The sequence below is a fragment of the Nomascus leucogenys genome, chromosome 8 (assembly GCF_006542625.1).
Source record: "Nomascus leucogenys isolate Asia chromosome 8, Asia_NLE_v1, whole genome shotgun sequence".
In the NCBI taxonomy this organism is placed as follows: Eukaryota; Metazoa; Chordata; class Mammalia; order Primates; family Hylobatidae; genus Nomascus; species Nomascus leucogenys.
In genome coordinates, this window is record NC_044388.1 from 59,661,821 (window position 1) to 59,684,916 (window position 23,096).

Genomic DNA, 23,096 nt, shown 5'->3' on the forward strand with positions numbered 1-23,096 from the left:
TTTTTTTTATACTTTAGGTTTTAGAGTACATGTGCACAATGTGCAGGTTTGTTACATATGTATCCACGTGCCATGTTGGTGTGCTGCACCCATTAACTCCTCATTTAGCATTAGGTATATCTCCTAATGCTGTCCCTCCCCCCTCCCCCCTCCCCCAACCCCACAACAGTCCCCGGAGTGTGATGTTCCCCTTCCTGTGTCCATGAGTTCTCATTGTTCAATTCCCACCTATGAGTGAGAACATGCGGTGTTTGGTTTTTTGTCCTTGCGATAGTTTACTGAGAATGATGTTTTCCAGTTTCATCCATGTCCCTACAAAGGACATGAACTCATCATTTTTTATGGCTGCATAGTATTCCATGGTGTATATGTGCCACATTTTCTTAATCCAGTCTATCGTTGTTGGACATTTGGGTTGGTTCCAACTCTTTGCTATTGTGAATAGTGCCGCAATAAACATACGTGTGCATGTGTCTTTATAGCAGCATGATTTATAGTCCTTTGGGTATATACCCAGTAATGGGATGGCTGGGTCAAATGGTATTTCTAGTTCTAGATCCCTGAGGAATCGCCACACTGACTTCCACAATGGTTGAACTAGTTAGATTCTTGTCTTACCCTGAGGATGTCAAATTTGGAACTCAGCTCCTTGGAATAATTATTCCTAGTGGAAACCTCCGCCTTAAACACCTTTCAAATTCCTTAACTTTATCTGACTGTGGAGCATTTCTTTTAAAGAAACAGAAAAATTGAAAGGCTTATGTATTTTGGAATGTGCCCCAGTATAGAAAATTGGTGCCAAACATGTGCCCGGACCTGACTTGCAAAGGGCTGTGGTTTAATGAGACCCTTTGCTTTGCAGCCTGCTGGCCCAGTTTCTATTTGCTGAGAGTTGATGATACAAAAACTCTAGCTCTCAGATCGCCAGGGAAGCAGAGGAGGAAATTAGCAAGAAACTTCCAAAAAGAAGGCACAAAGAGGCTTTGCTTTAAAGACTTACTTTCTCGACAACATGAACATTTTGGCAGCTGCGTTGGTGACAGATTGGTGGCAACATTCTACTGGCCTAGCTGAACGTTTGCTCTCCTTACCATCCCATACCCTCCCAGACTGTGCAATCAAGAGCGTGCGGTTTAAATTCCCTTCCTGTCCTAAGGTGCCAACACACAACCCACCCTTTGGAGAGTAGAAGAGGGAAAACATAGGCTTTGTTCGCTTCCCAGATTCTCTGTGTGAAGCAAGTTTAGGAATTTATGTGTGGTTGGAATGGGGAAATATGACTATTCTGGAAGCTGTATACCAGTGTGGCTCCACATTTCCAATTTGGCTTCTCTATCCCAGAATAGAGTTCTTAGAGAAAAGCATTTCCATCCTCACATCTCAGAAAGCTAAAATAGAAAAGTCTGAGTTAAACACAGTATACATTCATTAAAAGGATAAAATAAGTTAAAGCCCAGTTAAATACATGGAAAACGGGTATGTGGATGAACAGAGCTATTCATGGAATGCAGGTAAATTATGACATCTGCTTAATGTGAAAGTCACAAATAAAATCAGGTGACATTTAAAATGCAAAATCATACATTAAAGTGTAAATTCTGGGCCAAATTCTCACCCAATACAATTTGATGGAAATTGTCTTACAGAAAATGAGTTACTCAATTTTTTTCCCATTTCCTGATGGTGAAAATCTGGGGTAACCAGTGTTTTAACAGGAAATCTAAAGGAAATGAACACTATGACCTTGGCTAACTTTTAATTCTGATGATTTCATGACATGCATAGTAATTGCATTTTGGGTTTTGTTCGACTTTATTTCAAAGCTATTAAATATATGTTCGATGCAGGGGATATATTCCAGATAAACCATTGTTTGAATGTTAAAATTCATTTAAATCAGATAACCAGGCAGGATTTTGTAGCTTTTTTGTGTGTGTAAGGGGGGGGATTCTGATTAAATGTGAAACAACTCAGAGAGGTTCAAGAGTCTGGCCTTCATGATTAATAGTCTGCAGTAGATATTAGAAATCCAGACAGACTGAAGGCAAAATGCCTTCTCTTTGTAGACAGACTGTATTCTAACCTCCAAGGACTCTGCATATTTAGCCACTCTCAATTCAACTGCCTTTGCCAGCCCAGGCTTCATTGGATTAGAAAGTAGTGGAAAAAAACCCTCCCAGGAGTGATCGTCTCGAATTCCTCCAGTGTTTAATCTGTCTGGCGCATGGATAGCCCTCTTGAACTGCAGGGAGCACATGGCAGAGAGAAACGTCTTGGGCTGGCTGGCTTGTGCTTGGAAAGTGAAAGCAAGCTGTTATTTTCGCCTTCCCAATTCACATTCCTGGCCTTTGACATCATGAGGTCATTGTTTGGTTGGCTGGAAGGGTGTCACACGTGGATAGGTGCCATTAGGTCACATGTGCATAGGTGCCATTTTTGTCTGGGACATTTACACAGGGTACTTAAAACCTCTTTTGGTAGACTGAGCCCTGTTGCTCTCAAGAAAGGAAGTTTGTTCTTAGTCCTAACCCAAATTTTAATGTATGCTTCTGTAAGCCCACATCCTTGCGAACCTTAGTCAAGATAGAGACCATTTCCCTTACAATAATCCATGTAGATATCAGAGCATCTCTTAGTCTTCTTAGGTTCAAGTCTAGACTTGAGGCTTATTAGTTATCTGAACACGGGCATATTCCTTAATTCCTCTATGTCTCAGTGTCCTCATCTTTAAAATAGGGACAGTAGTAGAACCTCCTTCATGGAAGAAGGTAAACGGCAGCCCTCAGAGTTCCCCGGATGTGGAAGGCAGGTCTGGGGCAAGGAAGGAGATTCAGCCTCTGCTGCCATTCTTGTAGATGGAGAAGGGGCTTTGTAACGGGCTACCTCCCCGCCGGAAATGCAGATTGAGCCCAGGGACTGGGCAGTGGCTAGAGGGGGCCCAACAAGAGCTGGACCCCCATTACCTCCTCGAGGTGACAGGAGCATGCCCAGGCAGTCTGAGTGAGATGGCGCCCCCAGAGGAAGAATCAGGGCTCCGTGAGGAACCACGCGCCCCAGCATCCCGCGCTCATAGGTCACTGCTGGGGCAACCACCAGGGATAGTGGAGTGGTGTCTATAAAGATTGAACAAGAGAAAGGGTCACCAAGAATTCAATCTCTAGCCCAGTTGTTCCTTGAGTAAGAAAGCAGGAGGCAGATATTTAGGAACGAATCAAACCTCAAGAAATACAGCATCCATGGGTTCTTTTTGCAAATAAAAAGTGTGTCTTGAAAACCAATCCAGCCAAATAAAAAATGAATCAAAATAAAGAATTCAGAAACTGAGAGGCTGTGATTCGTTCAAAATAGAACTGAGACCAAACAATTTGGGGAGTAAGGCTGAAAAAAAGAATTTAAAGGTCACAAGTAAGTATTTTAATATAACTAATTATACTGGTAAGAGAAGAAAAGAGATTGAAAAAAATATGTTAACTAACTTCCTCATCTTTCCTGTCAAGGAGTCAAGAGTGAAAAGCACAGTTTAAAAATAACAATAACTTCAGCTCTTTTAAGTTTTTCTGTTTGTTTGTTTGTTTTTTTTTAGAGATGGGGGTCTTACTACATTGCCCAGGCTAGTCTCAAACTCCTAGGCTCAAGTGATCCTCTAGCCTTGGCTTCCCAAAGTGCTGGGGTTACAGGCGTAAGCCACTGCTCCCAGCCAGTTCTATAGGTTTTGCACATTTTCTTAAATTAAAAGGACCTTTTAAGAACCAATATCTCTAGCAGTGAAGTAATGTCCAAATTTCATCAGATTCTTCAGTTTTCAGTTTTTTTAATCTGTTAATTCGAGGAAAATTAAATCAAATACCTCAAGTTTAATATTGCATGAGTATCCTCTCATTATTCTAAATGTCGATATGAAACTACAGGATAATGAATCCTGGGTTATTTCATAGAAGAACTTTGGTGTATCTACCAGGCTTTATATCTTGTTATATGGACAAGGAGAGATAAGTGGAAAAAGGCTCACCACATATCAGCAATGGTTATTTCTGTGTGGTTTCAGGTGAAGATTTCAGATGAGTTTTAAATTTTCATTTTTTTTCTGGTTTTCTCGATGACTTGAATATTGCTATAGTATTTCCTGGACTTAACTTATTTTGTTCTTTCAGTAAATCTATGCTTAAAGTTTTCCAGCATGTATGGATGGAAGCACTTTTCTCTATCCTGAAATAACAATTGGATCAATTAATGTATTGTCCTTATGACTAGTAATATTGGCGGCAAAGTTGTTCAGACTAAGACTGATCACCTTTTTACAGAAGAAAAGGCAATTCTTTTGGAAGGAAGTACTTTTGGAGAGCAAGGAATCAGGGGAAAGGTGTCATTGGCACAGATGAAATGTGTTTATTAAATAAGGCCCTAAAGATAGCTGTACTTACATGTATATCACAGCACTATTCACAATAAGAAGGATATGTGATAAACTTAAGTGTCTATCAGTGGAGGATTACATAAAGAAAATGTGGTATATAAATGCAATGGAATACTCTTCAGCCATAAAAAAGAATAAAATCATGTCTTTTGCAGCAGCATGGATGGAACTGAGGCCATTATCTTAGGTGAAACAAGCCAGACACAGAGAGTCAAATACCACATGTTCTCACTCATAAGTGGGAGCTAAAAAAAACCGTGTATGCATGGACATAGAGAGTAGAATGATTGACAATGGAGACTTGGAAGGGAGAGGGGTGGGAAGGGAGGGACCAAAAGAAATTACTTAATGGGTACAATGTACATTATTCAAGTGATGGATAGGCTAAAGCCCTGACTTGACCTCAGTGCGATCTATGCATGTAACAGATTTGCTCTTGGACCCCATAAATGTATACAATTAATAAATAAATAATGCCCTAAAGCAGTGGTTCTCACCTGTGGGTGATTTTGCACCCCCCTCACTTACTCCAGGGAACATTTTTCCATATCTAGAGACATTTTGGATTGCCAAACTTGGGTGGATTCAGGGGAGGGGGGGATATAGTGCTATTGGCATCTAGTAGCATCTGGGGATGCTGCCAAGTGTATTACAATGCACAGGGCAACTCCACAACAAATAACTATTTGGCCCCAAATGTTAATAGTGCTGATGCCGAGAAACCCTGCCCTAAACTCTTGAAAAAGAAGCCATTATATACACAATTCCCTTACAAGAGTGAGCCTGGAAGCAGATCCTATTTTAGCAATGAAAGCTAAGATGCTACATTTATTCTTTCTGGCTGCTAGAATTTTTAGCCAGGTGTATTTATTATTACAAAAAAAAAACTTTCCTGCTTTTTATTGGTCCTTAGTCTTCAACTACTGTATGGGTTTATATTTGTCACCTAGGAATGGGAAGCTGTAAGCAGTGGTCTAAGTCTAAGCCAGGATAGTTGTAGTTTCCAATGGTACCTTCAGTAACCTTGATGTAGGGGTCTCTGATCTCAACCCTACTGGCTGAACAAGCCAAGTCAGGCTATTTGAAGTCTCTGGAAAACCAGCCAATGGTCCGGATCAATTGCATTCAGCAAGAAGTTAATGCTAGAAGACTGGGCTCATCTTGGTGTGTGTAGGGAATGAATTACCCTCTTCTCATTCACTTTAAGGACTATTTATTGCTGTGAATCAAGAGCAAAGTATCAATAGATGGGAGGGAGGATTGCTTCTGTCAGGTAGAGATTTTGCTTTTAGCCCAATAGTTTTTATAGCACCATGTCAAAGAGAATCTGCACATGCTGGAATTACCTGCTGGCTGATGATTACAAACAGCCCTCATATGAAAATCTCAGCATTTCTGGCTGCTGCCTTCAATTGCTTTTTCTGAAATCGGTATCCCTTGATGTCAATTATTTGATTTCAGCCAGTCGTTTCTCTCTGGCAGTGCTCCCTGCAAATGTGTCCTTTCAAGAAAACTAAACCTGCAAGTGGCTTGTAATGTACCATGACCTTATCATGTGAAGGACAAATGGCTCTTGTGCTTATTAGATAGCAGATGAACTGATGAACTGAATTCTTGGTCTGAAGCTTTGATAAGGTCAGATGTCTTTGACAAAAAAAACCCACCACTTCCTTGGCTGCAGGGATGTGGTTCCCAAGTATCTTTTCGTAATGCCTTAAGACTTAGACTTTATTTTATATGGCTTAAGAAATGGCTTATTAGTAAAATAGAATATTTTGATATTAGAAGAGAAAGCTGGGCTTTTAAGGCTGTTGGACACATTGGATTTCAACTAAATACATAGGCTGATTGCTGCATATATTTTCAACAACAATCCTAGGGAACAAGGGTATGGGCAATTCATTAGACATAGCACTAATCAGCTAGTCAGAAAAAAAATTAGGAAGCTATTGTCAATGCTTGTGGAGATACGGGTCTTGTCTGGGGGAGAAAAATGGCCTTTCTCCAGTTCTCCAATAAACTATTTGAAAAATGGCCTTTCTCCAGTTCTCCAATAAACTAATTACCTTTGAATATTACATCTAAGGCTTATAATAGAAAGTTTATTTCTAAGTATTATGCCGTAAGAATAGGTTGAATTTAAGTAGAGAAAAGTAAAAGGGGGCACCAAACTGACCCTCAGGCTTTACCCTACAACAGATTTAGACCATAGCAGAGTTGGGCCTCAGCTTTGCTGGCTCTGAAACTGGATGTCAGTGAGTCAAGGTAAAAACAGCATCTATAATATACTTTTATTTTGTTTCAGACAGGGCCCCACTCTGTCGCCCAGGCTGGAGTGCAGTGGCGGGATCTCAGCTTGCTGCAGCCTCAACTTCCCAGGCTCAGGCGATTCTCCCTCCTTACTCTCCCTAGTAGCTGGGACTACAGGCATGCACCACCAAGACCACATAACTTTTGTATTGCTTTTTAATAGAGTCGGGGTTTCGCCATGTTACCTAGGCTGGTCTCAAATTCCTGGGCTCAAGTGATCTTCTTGTCTTGGCCTCCCAAAGTGCTGGGATTACAGGTGGGAGCCACCATTCCTGGCTGAAGTCAGTATACTTATGGAAGCATTCATTGAAACACAAGAAGAATGAAAGAACAGATACACAGAATAAGACTGAGTCAAAATTGTTGGCTTTTAATGATAATAAAGAATTTTCCGGCTGGGTGCGGTGGCTCGTGCCTGTAATCCCAGCACTTTGGGAGGCCGAAGCCGGCAGATCACCTGAGGTCAGGAGTTTGAGACCCGCCTGGCCACCATGGTGAAACCCTGTCTCTACTAAAAATACAAAAATTAGCCTGGCGTGGTGGCAGGCACCTGTAATCCCAGCTACTTGGGAGGCTGAGGCAGGAGAATCACTTGAACCCAAGAGGCAGAGGTTGTAGTGAGCTGAGATTGGGCCACTGCACTCCAGCCTGGGCAACAAGAATGAAACTCCTTCACACACACACATACACCCACCCACCCACACACACACACACACACACACAACCAATATTTGGGGAAAAAGGGCTAAATTTATATTTATTTCAACTGGCCCAAATGGGAGAACTATATCATATCATATCATATCATATCATATCATATCATATCGTAGGTTTTAACCTAGTTTCAGAGGTATTTAAATCTGCTTGAAATTAGGAAGAGGGATTTTACTTCTCTGTAAGAAATTTCAGTAAAGATGAAAATTAAAATGGGAATTTGTGAACTTAGAAAGAGAGGTCAAGTATCTGAAATTTCTTATTACATAAAAGTGCTATTTTCCTCTCGTCTTAAAACATTTAACAAAAAACCCAAACGTCTGAGGTTAACTGCAATTCAGTGAAGTTAAGCCATTCACTACAAACAAAGTATCTGTTAAAGGTTTTGGGCTGGAAGTGAGTGATGGCAGTGCAGGGCAAACCTTCTAAGAACTTCTGCTCCTTCAGTTCTGCTCTGGACTTTGTCTGGTTAGGTGACAGGTCATTCTAGCTGCTGTGACAATAAATTTCTGACTTCCTCTAATGTCTTAGGCTATTTAGGGAGCTGCAGAGAATTTGGGGATGAGGATTGAGAGAATTACAGCTATGCTACTTGTTTTGTTTTTTTTTGTAGAGTGTGGAAAACCTTTATTATACAACATTATTACCAGATTTATAGTCAATCTAGTTTACGGACTGTTTCATTCACTAAACACTAATATCTAAGTTGAGATTGGCAGAGGGGATATCACAGACCTCCTTGGATATCTGAATAAAGTATGACTTTTCTTTCCAGAAAATGCATACACAAAATTGCATACAAACTTAAATACAGGTTTCCAATTGCCCTTATGGGGCCATGCACTCAATTAAATAACTCTTTTTTTTTTCTTTCTGGTGATTTCTTTCCTTTTTAATTCATACATAATAGATATATATAGTTTCTGGGTTGTTTTGGTCTGTCATTATTTCCAAAGATAAATTTAGTTTTTGATAGTAAAATGGATCACTTATTAATTGGGTTGTGCCAGGTTAAATACCCATGGGTGTTCTGAAGAATAATCTCTTTACTTCCTCTGAATTAAACCTAGAGTAAACCATTAAAAAAAAAAACAACGAAAAAACAAACAAATACTCTCGGGCGGATGCAGTGGCTCATGCCTGTAATCCCAGCACTTTGGAAGGCCAAGGCGGGTGGATCACCTGAGGTCAGGAGTTGTAGACCAGCCTGGCCAACATGGTGAAACCCTGACTCTGCTAAAAGTACAAAAATTAGCCAGGTGTGGTGGCGCGTGCCTGTAATCTCTCAGCTATTCTGGAGGCTGAGGCATAAGAATCTCTTGAACCCAAGAGGCAGAGGTTGCTGTGAGCCGAGGTTGCAGTGAGCCGAGATCACATCACTGCACTCCAGTCTGGGCAACAGAGTGTTACTCCTTAAAATAAACAAACAAAAAATCCACTCTCTTGTTGATAAACAAAGATAAAACACTTTCCTGATGAAAGGGGTTTGCCATAGGGCGCTTTCTCGCATTCTGTCAACTTCAATTAGCAAGCAAAGCTACAGTGTTCAGTACCTTAGATTACAAAATAGTAAGTAGTGATTAACTGTAATTAAAGGGAGCTAGAATTACAGTATCACCAAATGCTGACTATGTGGTTTCTCTCCCTCCCCCTGACCTTTTTTTAATGTTCCAGGGATCTCAATATATCTTCATAGAGTGATTTCTTGCCCCCGGCTTTTCCTACCATACCAGGAATAATAGCAACACTTATCTACCTAAAATAAACAAGCAGACACTTTTATGACAGCTGGAGACCTTGAACACACTTGGCCGTGGCTTATCAGCCTCCAGTGACGTAGTCGTGAAGCAAAGAACCTCTTGGGCCCTTAACTTTATCACTAATAGCAACGTCCCCAGCAGCCTCACGTCCACATACAGGAGCTGGCAGAACCCTCGAGAGCAGCTGCTCTAATGCTCTCATCTGGTTCAGTGAAGTTACTTAACACAGCACTTAGGAAGGGTCCGTTTCTTTCCATGCAGATACCCTCATTAGTTATTTACATTCAGTCTAGCAGGACAGACAAACCCAAAGAGACAGTTGAGGCTCCAAAGAGGGAAGTCAAAGAAAGAGAACTGCTTGAGGATTTTAGGGAAGGCTTCTAGGAGGAGGTAATGCCTTAGCTGAGTATTGGAGGAAGCAGAGGAGTTAGATGACTGGAGAAGGGAATTGGGGGTGGGAAACAGAGCATTCCAATCCCAGGTGACGGCACAGGCAAAGAGGAACGGCAGTCAACTATCACTCTTTTTTGGCCCATTCTTCAAGTTCAGATTCCTTTATTTACTTTTTTCGAGACAGGGTCTCACTCTATCTTCTAGGCTGGAATGCAGTGCTGCTATCATAGCTCACTCCAGCCTCCAACTCCTGGGCTCAAGCGATCCTCCCAATTTAGTGTCTCAAGAGTTGCCACCATAGTTGCCATTTTTTGTAGAAATGGGGTCTCATTTTTTTGTCCAGGCTGGTCTTGAACTCCTGGCCTCAAGTGATCCTCCCACCTTGGCCTCTCAAAGTGCTGAGGTTAGAGAAGTGAGCCACTGTGCCTGGCCCAGATCCCTTTGCTGATCCATTTTCCCTGCTTCAGCTGCCTTTGGCAGAACAGAAAGGTCTGCTCAGGCAGTGTGAAGCTGGCCTTGTTGCAGAATGATTTGGTAGCATGGCTGAGTCTGGTCTTAACAGTTAGCAGGTGCAATCTGAGCTCCTGCACTTCTTGGAGGGCAACTTTCCAGCAAGAGAAGGGCCAATAAGTTCAGTCTAAGCAGCTACAAGGGCCCAGTGTGGGGAGGGGGTAAACATATCCAAGGAATCGAAGAAATCGAGATAAAGCCTTGGGCCTCAATGGCTTCATCTTCATAGTCCTGCTTTAAGTTTACCCCATACTCCTGTGTTTGGAAGGAAAAATGCAGTCTTGACATGGTGACATCAACTACAAGTGGCTGAATCTGCAGCTTCATTCATCAGGGAAGTGGTACGTCATCCGTTCCAAAGTTTTGACTTCCTCTCTACCTCTGCTCCCTCCTCTCCAATCTCAGCCATTTTCTCCAGCTGTTGTTAGTAAAGAAATGATAAACACGCACATAGCTGAAGTATGACAATATTATACAGAGCTGCATTTGGGCCCCTGCTATGTAAACTAGACCCATGTATTGAAAAACCACAATAAGCAACAAGACGCATCCCTTCTCTGAAAGCATGTTTCCGTCTAGTTCTCCTATCAAGATATTTTCCCAAGCACTTCTTAGGTGGCCCCACCACAGAAGAGAGCTGTCATATCAAAGGACAGCCCGGTGCAGAACTGGTGTGCCAAATCAGAGGACTCTCTCCCTCTGCTCCTTTCCATGGGTGCTGAGCCTGGGGACTTGGTTTACCTTTTCTCTCCGTGCTGCAGATGAGGATCTCTGTGTCTGAAGGATTACTCATTATGTGCAGAAAACAAATCAGGTCTTGTCACTCCCTCCACCTGCAAATCTGTCTTCATCTATCACAAATGGTAGTTCCTCTTGTTTGCTAATGTTCCATAGAAGAGAGCGGCGACTGGGTACAAGATGTAGTATTCACAGTCAGTACCTGACAGATGTTATACTTTTTAAAAAAAATCAAACAAAACAAAATGATCACCTTCTACTTTTAAGGTTTCTGGCTACATGCACATTTGAATGCAGCTTGGTCTAGATTTGCTTTTTACATTTCTCTTTCATTGCAATGTTTCAAATTAAGCTAGGATGTGTGAGCAAAAGAAGGGGCAAAAGAAGAAGGAGAACGCTATCATCTGATGAATTTATTTCAAGATCGGTAACTGGGAAAATTCTTGTTTTGCACTGATAGTAGAAGGTGTGTTTCCTTTCCCCCACCTAACCTCAGATTGCTCAGTTCCTTGCCTCCCCTTCCACTGGCCTTGGTGTGCACAGACCCTGGAGGTGTGGGATGAGAATGGAGCTGCAGAGGAGTCTCCAAGGTGCAGAAAGAAAAGCCATGCCTGGGAGCCGCAGTTGGAAGCATCATTTCTTTGTTTTCGGCCTCATCCTGGTCACACTTCATTGCATTCTCCAGTGTGCAAAGGAAGCATTGTTTACCCATGCAGATATTGGGTGGTGGTTGTTTTTATATGTTCTTCGTAACTGCTTGCTGGATTTTCCTCTGTCTTCTTCCCAGTTTGATTAATCACTTCCCTCTTGACCCTGAAATCATCAGCCTGTCTATGCCAAAACACCACCTCCCACAGAGATAGGGCCTGGTGAATATATCCGTCACGTAGCTCTGCTTGTTTTCCAGTCTTCATGATTAACAGGGACTCGTGGCTCTGTGCTGGTATCTGAAAAAAAGACACTCCTATTGCTTAACTGTTGCCCAATTTAACTCACTTGAGGAAGTGATTTCTTGGGAATTGGCTAGGTGAAGGTTGATTGAAAAGCGTGTCCAAGATTATGATATTGGGAATTAGATAGCCATGCAATTAACCATCTACTTTTCCTTATGTGAGTGTACTTTACCTAATAGATACATTCTTGAAAATGTGTATCCAAGTTGAGATAAAAAAAATCTTAACTAGCACAGAGGTGTCAGTTACTTAAGACTGGTTAAAATGAACAATTCGTTTGTAAACGAATAATCCCTCTCTAATTTAGTTTCTATAAAAACAAGTGTGCAAAAGGGTTGAATTTGCTAAAAGCAAGGGCAACCTGAATCATGACAAGTGCCACACGGCGCCAGCGATGCTGAGGTGTGAACGGCCGGGGACTGCGCTGATGTGTGTGCGTTCACCTTTGTTGCCGTCCACACAGTCCCCGCCTGTGGTCTAGCCCTCTACTCCCTTTCAGGCCGGCAGATTCCGTCTTGCCAGTGGCTTGATATGACTTCATTTATTTGAGGTTGTGAGTCAATGTTATCAAGATCCAAATTACCCTGGGCATTGTTCATACGACGGAAGGCCGAAATGGACACCCATGACATGTAGGGCAACCGTGAGTAGAGCCTCACTCAGTGTGAGATTGTTCCCTGGAAAATTTCTGTGTTCACCCAGACAGCAGGTGATTCAGATGTCAAGATTAAGGAAAACGACTATGGGAGTGGACAGGCACTTTGATGTACTTTGACCTCTTTTTATAGGGTTGGTTTCTTCTTCATTAGCATTTTCCCAAGTCGAGCAAAGAAATGCTGCCTACCTGCATGTCCCGTCAACATCCAAATGTGATTTCCTCTTTCTAATGAAAGAATTCAGCCATAGGCTGCAATGAACATGCTACGAGATACTGTTTCCAGGCAAAATCCAAAAGTTGTTTTGAGACCAAATCCTTTTTCCACTCTCTCTCCCTCTTTATGTCAAGCCCAAGAACCAGATTAGAATTGGAGTTAGTATTTGTTAGGAGCTTTTTGGAACATACCCTCATTTACACATATCTCAATTTCCAAGTTTTATGGAAGTATAATATTTTGTTTTAAAGGGGTATGGGATAGGGCTAAATGACCTGGGCTGTCCCTGTGATCAGGGAGTGTCCATGTCTTATGTTCTGAAGAGTGATGTGGGCCCCACTCTTCAGATTCTTCCCTGGACCTGGAAGGGGTACCCAGTCACATCACACTCATCCGGCCCTCAGTGCAGACAGGGCTGCAGCTGGTGCCACACTCTGGGCCCCTGTCACCAGGCTGTGAATGCTGTAGATCAGCCTTGGTTTCTCACAAGCACCCCTAGGTCTATCCTTGCCCTCTGGGAGTATTAATGCTTCCTTATTTCCCACTAATCAGTTATTCAATCAACTTATTCATCCACTTCTGGGCCTGCTGGGCACAGAGCACTGTACCCTCTGTTGGGAACACCAAGCTGAATAATACCTACTACATCACAGTAATATATGACCTCAGACCTGTTAGAATGGCTATCACCAAAAAATAAAGCATGAAAAAACCAATGATGTGTGTTGGTGAAGATGTGAATAAAAGAACCCTTACACATGGCTGGGGAAAATGTGCACTAGTACAGTCCTTATGGAAAATAGTAGGGAAGTTCCTCAGAAAATTAAAAATAGGACTACCATATGACCCAGCAATTCCACTCTGGTCTAGATATATACTCGCTTCTAGGTACAAATCTAAAGAAATGAAATCAGTGTGTCAAAGAGCTCTCTGCACCCCCATGTTCATTGTAGCAGCATTGACAAGAGCCAAGTTATGGAATCAACCTAAGTGTCCAATGGAAAAATGAATAAATGTCGATGAGTAAAGAAAACGCAGGACATATAGATAGTACAATATTTATCCTCAAAAAAGGCCATCTTGGCATTTGTGACAACATGGGTGAAACTGGAGGACATTTTGCTCAGTGGAATAAACCAGACACAGAAAGACAAATACAACACGATCTCACTTACTTGCGGGCTGTAAAAAAGTGGAACTCATCGAAGTGGAGAGTAGAAAGGTGGTTATGAGAGGCTCAGGTTGGGGAGAGGAGGTACAGGGGTTGAGGAGATGTTAGTAAAGGGATACAAAATTTCAGTTAGACAGGAGGAATAAGTTCAGAGAATCTGTTGTGTGTCATCGTGACTATAGTTAATAGTAAAGTATTGCATGCTCGAAAATTGCTAAGAGAGCAGATTTTAAATATTTTTACCCTAAAAAGATGATATATGTGAGCTAATGCATATGTTAATTAGCTTGATTTAGCCATTGCACAAACATTCAAAAGATCATGCTGTACATCATAAAATATACGCAATTCTTATTTGTCAATTAAAATACATACATGCGCGCGCGCACACACACACACACACACATGTATATATATAAAAATTTTTTTAAAAGACCCCCTGCATGTTCTTAGCTAGTGAATGGTCTGGCAAGGAGGCCGACATGCCCACAGGCAGCAAGCTCAGCGCTTTGTCAAGGGTGCTAGGATAGAAACAAGCACAGAGCAAACAGATCAGGTGTGACTGATGAGTTAATGGTTTACTTGTATTAATGCTCGTCAGTATAAGCTGCAAACCGGGAAATTCTTCCAAACCACTCAAATCACTCAGCATTGGACTTTTGCTTTTCTAGTGACACATCTACTCAAACTGGGGGAGGATGTTCTTGTAGATATTGGCTTTGCTAAAGCAGCACCCACATTAAAAAAAATGAGAACCGAAGATAGGAAGCACATATTTCAACCTCCCCAAACAGGAAGTTAGATTCTTCTTTAGATAATCACTACTTCAAAGTGTTTTAATCATAAGAAATTGTCTCAAGACATCATTAGATACTGACGGATCAATCTATAGTAAATTTGTGGAGATGTCATAAATTCAAAATTTCAAACAATATGCTAGATTTGGAAGTGGGAGACATCTTTCAGTTGTGCAAATAGAAACAGAGATAGATTAAGAAATCTAATTAAAACCTCCACCAATACCAATTAAAATGGAAATTACCTGGGAGAAAATGAGTCTTGATTAAGGTAAATACCTGTGTTATAGACTTTTAAATGCAAGTTAATTATTATTATTTAGCAACTACTTAATTGGCATTCATTCTATGCTAGCCTGCATTATTGGCTCTGTGTGTGTGTGTGCATGTATGTGTGCGCACGTGTGTGCAAGTGTGCACGTGTGCGTGCGTGCATGTGTGTGCGTGTGTGTGTGCACGTGTGCGTGCGTGCATGTGTGTGCGTGCATGTGTGTGCCTGTGTGTGTGCGCACACACACATGCTGAGTCTTCTCTCCTTATCTAAAATGTAAGTTCCTTGAGGGCAGGGATTGATGGAATTCCTAGGGCCTAGAACAGGGGTTTGCAGGGAGTGAGTACACAGAGGGTGCTGCTGTTGCTGCTACTCACGCTTTTGGCCCACCTGAACCCAAATCAGTGCTTAAAATCCTGCCAAGTCAAATCTCATTAGGATTTTTTTAACTTCAACCCCAGCTCTTTCTGGAGGTCCTGGTTCCCTGATTCTGATGCTTTTGCAGAAAGGCATCTGGGTACTAGAGGGGAACAGGGTTGGTTCCACCTTCTCTCTTTACTCAGGAGAGCACAGTAGTAACATGTGCCAGGCTTCCAAGGGAAAACAGAGCCAAATAGTGGCCATCATTATAGCATAATGCATATGTGATGGGAAAGAGGGATTCAAAGTAATTTGGAAGGAACATAATGGAGTAACAAGGATGAATAGTTCAATTAGATCCTGGTAAAGGAATATCTCTTTGGTTATAGGATCTGGAAAAAAAACAAAAAACTAATGATGGAAATGAAAATAGAGTCACTGCAGAGTTTCCAAGGCAGCGAAGCAAGTGTACCAGCACAATATGAGAGGGCTCTGACGCCCAGGGGGGTGCATCTGGAAGTGACTAATTTTCTTTTGTAATATAGTACAGTGGCAAAGCATGGGGCGGAACTATCATGCTGTATAGACATCCACTGGGAAAGCCACCAGCCACTCTGAGCAATATCTCTTGTCCTTACACTTAAAATGGAAGCTGCTGGAAGAAAAGGGTTTCTGCCTCTACTTACACCACTGAGTACTTGATAGGTAATGAGACTATGGTTTTGGAGAGCAAATGTAAACACAGCCAAGAATGGCTACTTAAGTCAATAGTGGGAGGGTGGAAGAATGAAGCTTTTATTAGACAAAAGGTCAACATTCATGAGTGAGAAGAGAGAGGTGGCGTTTGGGGGTGGGGAAGCGGTGGAGGAAGAAATTCCAAAGCATGCTACAAATGGGGCTCAGGAATGTGTTTCAATTAGCAAAGGAAGTGAGCTAGGAGGTCTGAGTTCTGACAGGCATGGGCAGGGGATGGAAAAGAGACAGAGGCGAGCTGGTGAGAAAAGGCTCAGAGAGCAGCGCGAACTAGCCCACGGGGATGAGGCATATTGCCCTCAGCCCTGAGATTCTCAAGGAGCCTAGGACATCTTAAAAAATTGGACTTTTGCCCATAGCAGTGTTGAACCATCTCAGTCTGGTGCTAAAGGTCTGTGGTGGAGGCACATTTCTTCCAGCATGTGGGAGCTTGAGGGGCAATTCTCTTTCTGATTCTACAGCGGATGTTGTGTAGCGTTCACCCACTCTAGGGCAATAGGGACTTTCTTTGGTGACTTCCCAGCTACGGAATGATTAGTAATAGCTAACTCGGCTGGTTCTTCTCCATTTGCCTGCCTCCCACCCACCCACATTCTTTCTCTTTCTTCCTTTGCTTTGCCTTGCCTCTTGAGAAGCTGAGCCTGAGGGCCACTTCTTTTCCACTCCCTGGCTTCTCACCCGATCCAGCCAGCGGGAGGGAGGCTCCTGCAAGAGGTTGGGGGCTGGAGGGAGAATGGGAGTCGGGTGCTTCCTCTCTGCTCCCTCCCTGCTTCTCTCCACAGCCTCAGCTTTCCCTGGGATCTCATAACACATCCTCTTTCCCTCCTGCTTCCTGCCCAGGCTAGTCAAGCTTCTCACTGTTGCCAGCCTCTGGGGACCACAATAGCCTTGAATTGCGCTCTTTTCCCTGTCCACACCTCTGCCTCTCCTCCTCATTCATCTGAAGTGAATTCTGTACCCTGCCAGGCCCTGCCTGTAACGCTGACTGTGCTGAGTGTTGTGACGCGCCAGACCCTGTCCCCAGCCCTCTCTGTGCACTGACTCACTGAGTCCTTGCAACACTTATAGATGAGGCTGGGGTTCAAAAAGGTTAAGATACTTGCTCAAGGCCACAGAGTTGAGGTTTGAACCTAGGTAATTGAGCTCTAGACCGCAAGCACTTAACCACTGGTCCATTCTACCTCTCTCCTAGCTTGAGGTCACATTGCTGAGGTACAGCTAAGAATGAGAAAGTTGCAGATTCGAAGAGCTCAAAATACATGCCAAAGGTTTATACACTAAAGCTTATTTGTAGGAAAATCTCTCAGATCATATTAACTCTTATTTTGTGCTCAATTCTAACAGATAAGGTACTGGATTTCCCATCTCAGTGGTTCTCAACTTTGGCTACTCAACACAGTCACCTGGGGAGTTGCAAACTGTCCTCATGCCCAGGCCAGTGAAATCACAATTCTGGAGATGGGACCCAGGAGATTTCAGCATGCTGCCAACATTCAGAACCACTGTCCTAGCCCACAGCAGCAATTACTAGAAGGCAGGGATTCCAGATGGACAGGTCGGGAGATGTAAGTAAAGAGTAACAGCTGACAGCTACACAAAGGGAGGATAAAGAGTTAAAAAAAAAAAGCAGGGGGAAAAAGGTTCTGATCTGGGTTCATTTAATGTCTGGGCAAACTACCCCTAGGTCTGCAGACATCTTATTATTTTTATTATTACATTATACTCATTATTCTGAGCCAGTTAAAAAATAGAAATATTGTCAATATACTTGATTGAAGTAAAGGCAATAGATACCTTTTGGAAAGTTGTCTTTACCCTAAAAGGCTGCATCATTAAGGATATTCTTTAATAGGGTAAACTTGAGCTGTCTGGAAGATTCACTTAAAATATGATATTTTCAGCTGATCTGTTGATGCCAAATAAATGAGGAATTGCTGCAGGACTGTAGATGTTTGTCAGAATACTCACACCTGCTGACTTTCAGCAGATGAGAAGTTCACTTGCTCCTGATTCATGCTCACAGAGGACATTTTCATATTTCTTGGCCCTAATGCGGGTGCTTGGACAAACACGAGAGCTCCGCAGGCCATGGCAAAAACAGAGGATGATGCCAGCGGCGCGTTCTCCTGGAAACGGTCCGCGGCACCGGGAAAAGCGAAGGCTTGGTGTGTCTCAGCGTGGGCTGCGGTCTCCTGGTTGTTATTGTTGGTTGTTCTTTTTGGACTGGGGTTGGAATATTCCAACAATCTGTTCCTGACAGCAGACCAAACAACTTTTATTTCTTTCTTATGTTTCTCGTGGCTGGTCTTCTTGTTTACATGCTTGCCTGCCAAAGCTGATGCTGTGATGTGAGGATGGCTCGCAGGATATCAAGGGTGGCTCAGGGCTGCCCCTTGCATTAGTTGAGAAGCCGGGGCCAGGCAAGGGGAAATTCAACAATCGCTATTCCCACTGCAAACAAATAGCTCTCTTTCTCCTCCCACTCCCCACACCCCTGAAACTCCATTGCTGCTTATTCCTTCCCTCCAATTCTTCAAGGACTCTAGCACTGTTTTGCATTAGCTCACCTTGAAAACAAAGATTTCAGCATTAGCTCACCTTGAAAAAAAGACATCCCAGAGGAACATCGTGGGTGGCTCCCGGGAAAGGTCTTGCAGCTACAGCCTTGTACAGGCTCAGCTCCTGCCTGGGCACGATTCTCATCCTTGGCCTATTGACATTTGGGGCCAGATCATTCTTCGTGGTGGGGGCTGCCCTGTGCATTATAGGATGTTTTGCATCATCCCTGGCCTCTACCCTCTAGATGTCAGTTGCATGCCTTCCCCCATTTTTGACAATGAAAAATGTCTCTATTCATTGCCGATGTCTCATGGGGGATGCAATTACCTCCAGTTGAGAAACAACATGCCAAGGGGAAGATGTATAGAGACCTTAGCTTTCCAATTCCATCAGACACTGGGTACCCTGGGGCCAAGGAACTAAACTAACATCTCAAAGATGTTCACTCCACCACTTGGCTGTGAGGTGTGTGGGCTGTTGTCCTCTATCTAAAGTATTTTCATATAAGTGAAGGGTTAGACCTGTTTTGCATAGAGCCTGGATTGACTGGGAACTTTCCAATAGTCAGAACCTGCCAGGGGAAATGAGCAGCCTGAGGAGTGGCTGGCCCCCACCATGGAGAGGACTGGGTGTCTTCCATTTGCTCCTCCAGTGCCATCTCCACCCTCTTCTCCCCTGCTCTGCACCCCGGAGTCTGACCTGCAGGTATTCTATTGGGCGGCTCCTCTGCCCTTTGGCTTCCAGTTGGGTGGAGAAGGAAGTAAAGTTTGGACATTTTCCCCCCGCCTCTCCCATCCCTACAAGGCCACTGTGGCCCTCAACCAATGATCTTGACTCCTGTTGGGAGCCCCACGCTTAGAGCCCTCTTCTGCCTGCTAGGCATGGTGAGGGAGGCTTCCCTGATACTAGCCCTGGCCACTGCATTGCCCTTTGTGTTTGCCACGCCCTGGCATCATCATTAGGATAATTTGAGTGTGTTCTATATGTCTTGCTGGGATCTATTCTAATACACGAAGTCATGGGGATTTTATATTGAGGATACATGGACCTTTAAGGTCTCTTTGAACCCACAGATTCTACGACATGCATAAGTGTTCAATGGTTGCTCAAACACTAGCCTGAAAAGAAAAACCTTGTCCTCTTGGCTGAGAGATAATGAATATTTATTCATAACTTCCTATATTTGTATCATTGCTGTGGAGGAAAGACAGGTATGTTTAGAATGCCAAATGCTTGTGTTGCAGATGGTATCAGTTGTTGAACCAAGAACTACCCTTTTAACTCTTCTTTCTTGCTTACAGAACCCTGACTTCTTCCATCTTCCTCAGAGCAGCCATGTCCTTTGAGAGGCTCTGGGCTCTTCCCCAGCCCTAAACTGTAATATCGATTTCTATCATTCTCCCTTCCAGGATTGTCATAGGCATGGGTGCATGTCTATGCACAGTTCTGGGTTCGTTGAAAAGATAATTATGCAGGAGATTGCTGGTAAAGTTTCTTCACTCTTAGAAAGAGACACAATGAAAGGCTTTATTCCTTTATTCCACCTTTGGACATTGGTGTGAGAAGATGTGATATCTGGAGCTACAGCAGTCCCCCCTTTTTTTCTTTTGTTTTTATCTTTTTAGAGACAGGGTCTCCCTGTGTTGCCCAGGCTGGTCTCAAACTCTTGCGCTGAAGGGATCTTCCTGCCTTGGCTTCCCAAAGTGCTAGGATTACAGGCATGAGCCACCACACCTGGCCAACAGGGTGGCAGAGCCCAGAGATGAAGAAATCTTGGTCCTTGATATATTTGAGCCAATGAGATAACCAAACTCAGGATTACTCTTTTTTTATATATTTTTATTTTTATTTTTATTTTGAGGCAGAGTCTCGCTCTGTCACCCAGGCTGGAGTGCAGTGGCATGATCTCGGCTGAATGCAAACTCCTGGGTTCAAACAATTCTCGTGCCTCAGCATCTTGGGTAGCTGGGATTACAGGCACACACCACCCCACCCAGCTAATTTTTGTAGAGATAGGGTTTCGCCGTACTGGCCAGGTTTGTCTAGATCTCCTGGCCTCAAGTGATCCACCTGCCTCGGCCTCCTAAAGTGCTGGGATTACAGGGATGAGCCACTTTGCCCGACCCTCAGAATTACTCTTCTCAGAGAATTACATTATGTGACATCATAAATGCTTTTATTGCTTAAGCTATTTTTAGTTGAGATTTCTGGTACTTGACCTGTAGCACAAGGTACTTTAATACATGGTTTCAGGTGTTCATCTCCTTTAATTCAGTAATAAATAGTAGAGATAAAAACACCGTCTGAACCTCTCAGCGACTTTTGCTCACTCCCTCCTTGGAGCATTTTTACAGTTTGGCTTCCATGTTACCATGCTTTCCAGATACTCCCTCGACACCCCTGGCTGTTCCCTCTCACTGTCTTTTCTCGGATGCTCCTCTTCTCTTTTCTAGCAAGTCACCGCATGGATGACCTTATCCAGTGCCATGGCTTTAATGGCCATGCAGATAGTGATGACCACAAATGGAAGTCTCTCTAATCTTGACTCTTCCCTTGAAGCCCAGCTGTGTGTATACAACTGCCCACTCAACATGAACCCTGGATATCTCACAGACAATGCCAACTTCACATGTGCAGAACAGACTTGCTGTCCCTCCTCCAACCTTCTCCATGGTTCTACATCTCAGTAAATGGCATTCTCCTTTGCTATAACCAATTCTAGAGTCATTTTTTACTCTTTTCTTCTTTCATGGCATGGAACCTAAACCCTACATCCCGTCCTTCAACATATATCACATATCTGTTTCTTGCCTCTTTCACTACTACCTTTCTTGTTCAGCTAAGCCACAAATCTCTCTCTCCTGAGCCACCGCAACAGCTCCTTACTGGCTGTCCTGCTTTCCCTCTGGCTCCCTGGTGATCTGTTCTAGATATATCAGCCCAAGTGATTTTTCTGAATAAGGTTAGATCTTGTCACTTTCCTTCTGGAACTCTCCAGTGGTTTTATATCTCACTTGGAATATACAGAAAAGTCATTATGATCACCTACAATGCCCTATATGGTCTGGCCTTTGGATGCCTCTCCAACGATCTCTTTATTGCAATCATATAGTCTTCTTTTATTTTCCTGAAACACTTTGAGCAAATTTCTACCTTATGACCTTGGCATTTGCCACTCCCGTACCTGGAATGTTCTGCTAGCTGGCCAGCTGTCGCCTCACTCACTGTTTTCAAGTCTCTATTCAAACATTGCAGCCTCAGAAAGAACATCCTTAAATACCCTATCTAAACTAGCATTCCCTGGCATTCTCTATCTCTTTACCCTATTTTACTTTTATTCTTGAAATCCCTTACTCCTTGACAACCTATTATAATCTTTGTGTTTATTTGCTGATTACCTGTCTCTTTGGCTTGGATATAAGCCCTGTGGGAGTAGGGATTTTGTTTTGTTCACCGCTGTGTCCCCTGCTCTTAAAACAATACATGACCATGGTGAGAGGGTGGTCAGGGTTTGCTGAATGAATGAATGGATGAATGGCTCAAATGCCATCCTGTTATTGTAGATCAGGGAACTTGAGTAGAATCTTGGTTACAGAGGAGGGAAAAGGCATTTGAGATGATTAGATTCCAGAGTTTTCCTCTCTAGCAATAGTCACCACATGGATGACCTCACCCAGTGCCATGGCTTTAATGACTATGGCAACCTCCTCTTGCAAGAGAGGAAAGATTTAGGATCTAATAATCTTGAATGCCTCTTTCTTGTATCTTGAATGCTTTTCTCTTTCTATTACTTTAATACTGTCTCCTACACACAAAGGTTAATGATTGCTTTTCCTTCAAAGATAATTCGTATTTTTATAGGGAACAAAGTCATCAAGCACAGAAATAGATTTCCAATTAGACAGATTGTGTCAGCAAGCCAGGAGGGAGAGTTCACATGTGTGTGTGCAAGGGTGGATGGTAGTAGTGGTGAGTGATGAGAGGCACACAGAGCCTTCCTGGGTTTGGAAATCATATCACAACATAAAACCAGTCTAGTATGTATGAAAGGTGATCTGGTCACTTCTTTACTTTAGAGCAAGGGCCAGAGTTAGTGTAGATGCATCCTTATGAAAATGTCAGCTTTCTAAGGATTGCAGGAGCAATGAGGAAATATAATTCATACAATCTCCTTCAGGGTTTTAGACCTCAAGATACGCCAGAGAGAGATTAAGGAAGCCAGTAGTAAAGCTAATTATGGTGGAGATTTGCCTACCGTGGTGAGATCCTGCATAGAGATGTCTGACATAGCATCTTAAATACAGCATCCAAAGAATGGAATATTCCTGCTCAGGGTCAGGCCTTTTAAGAGCAAACCTACTAGCCGGGCCAGTGGCAATGGCTCACGCCTGTAATCCCACCACTTTGGGAGGCCAAGGCAGGCAGATCACGAGGTCAGGAGATCGAGACCATCCTGGCTAACACGGTGAAACCCCGTCTCTACTAAAAATACAAAAAAAAAATAGCTGGGCGTGGTGGTGG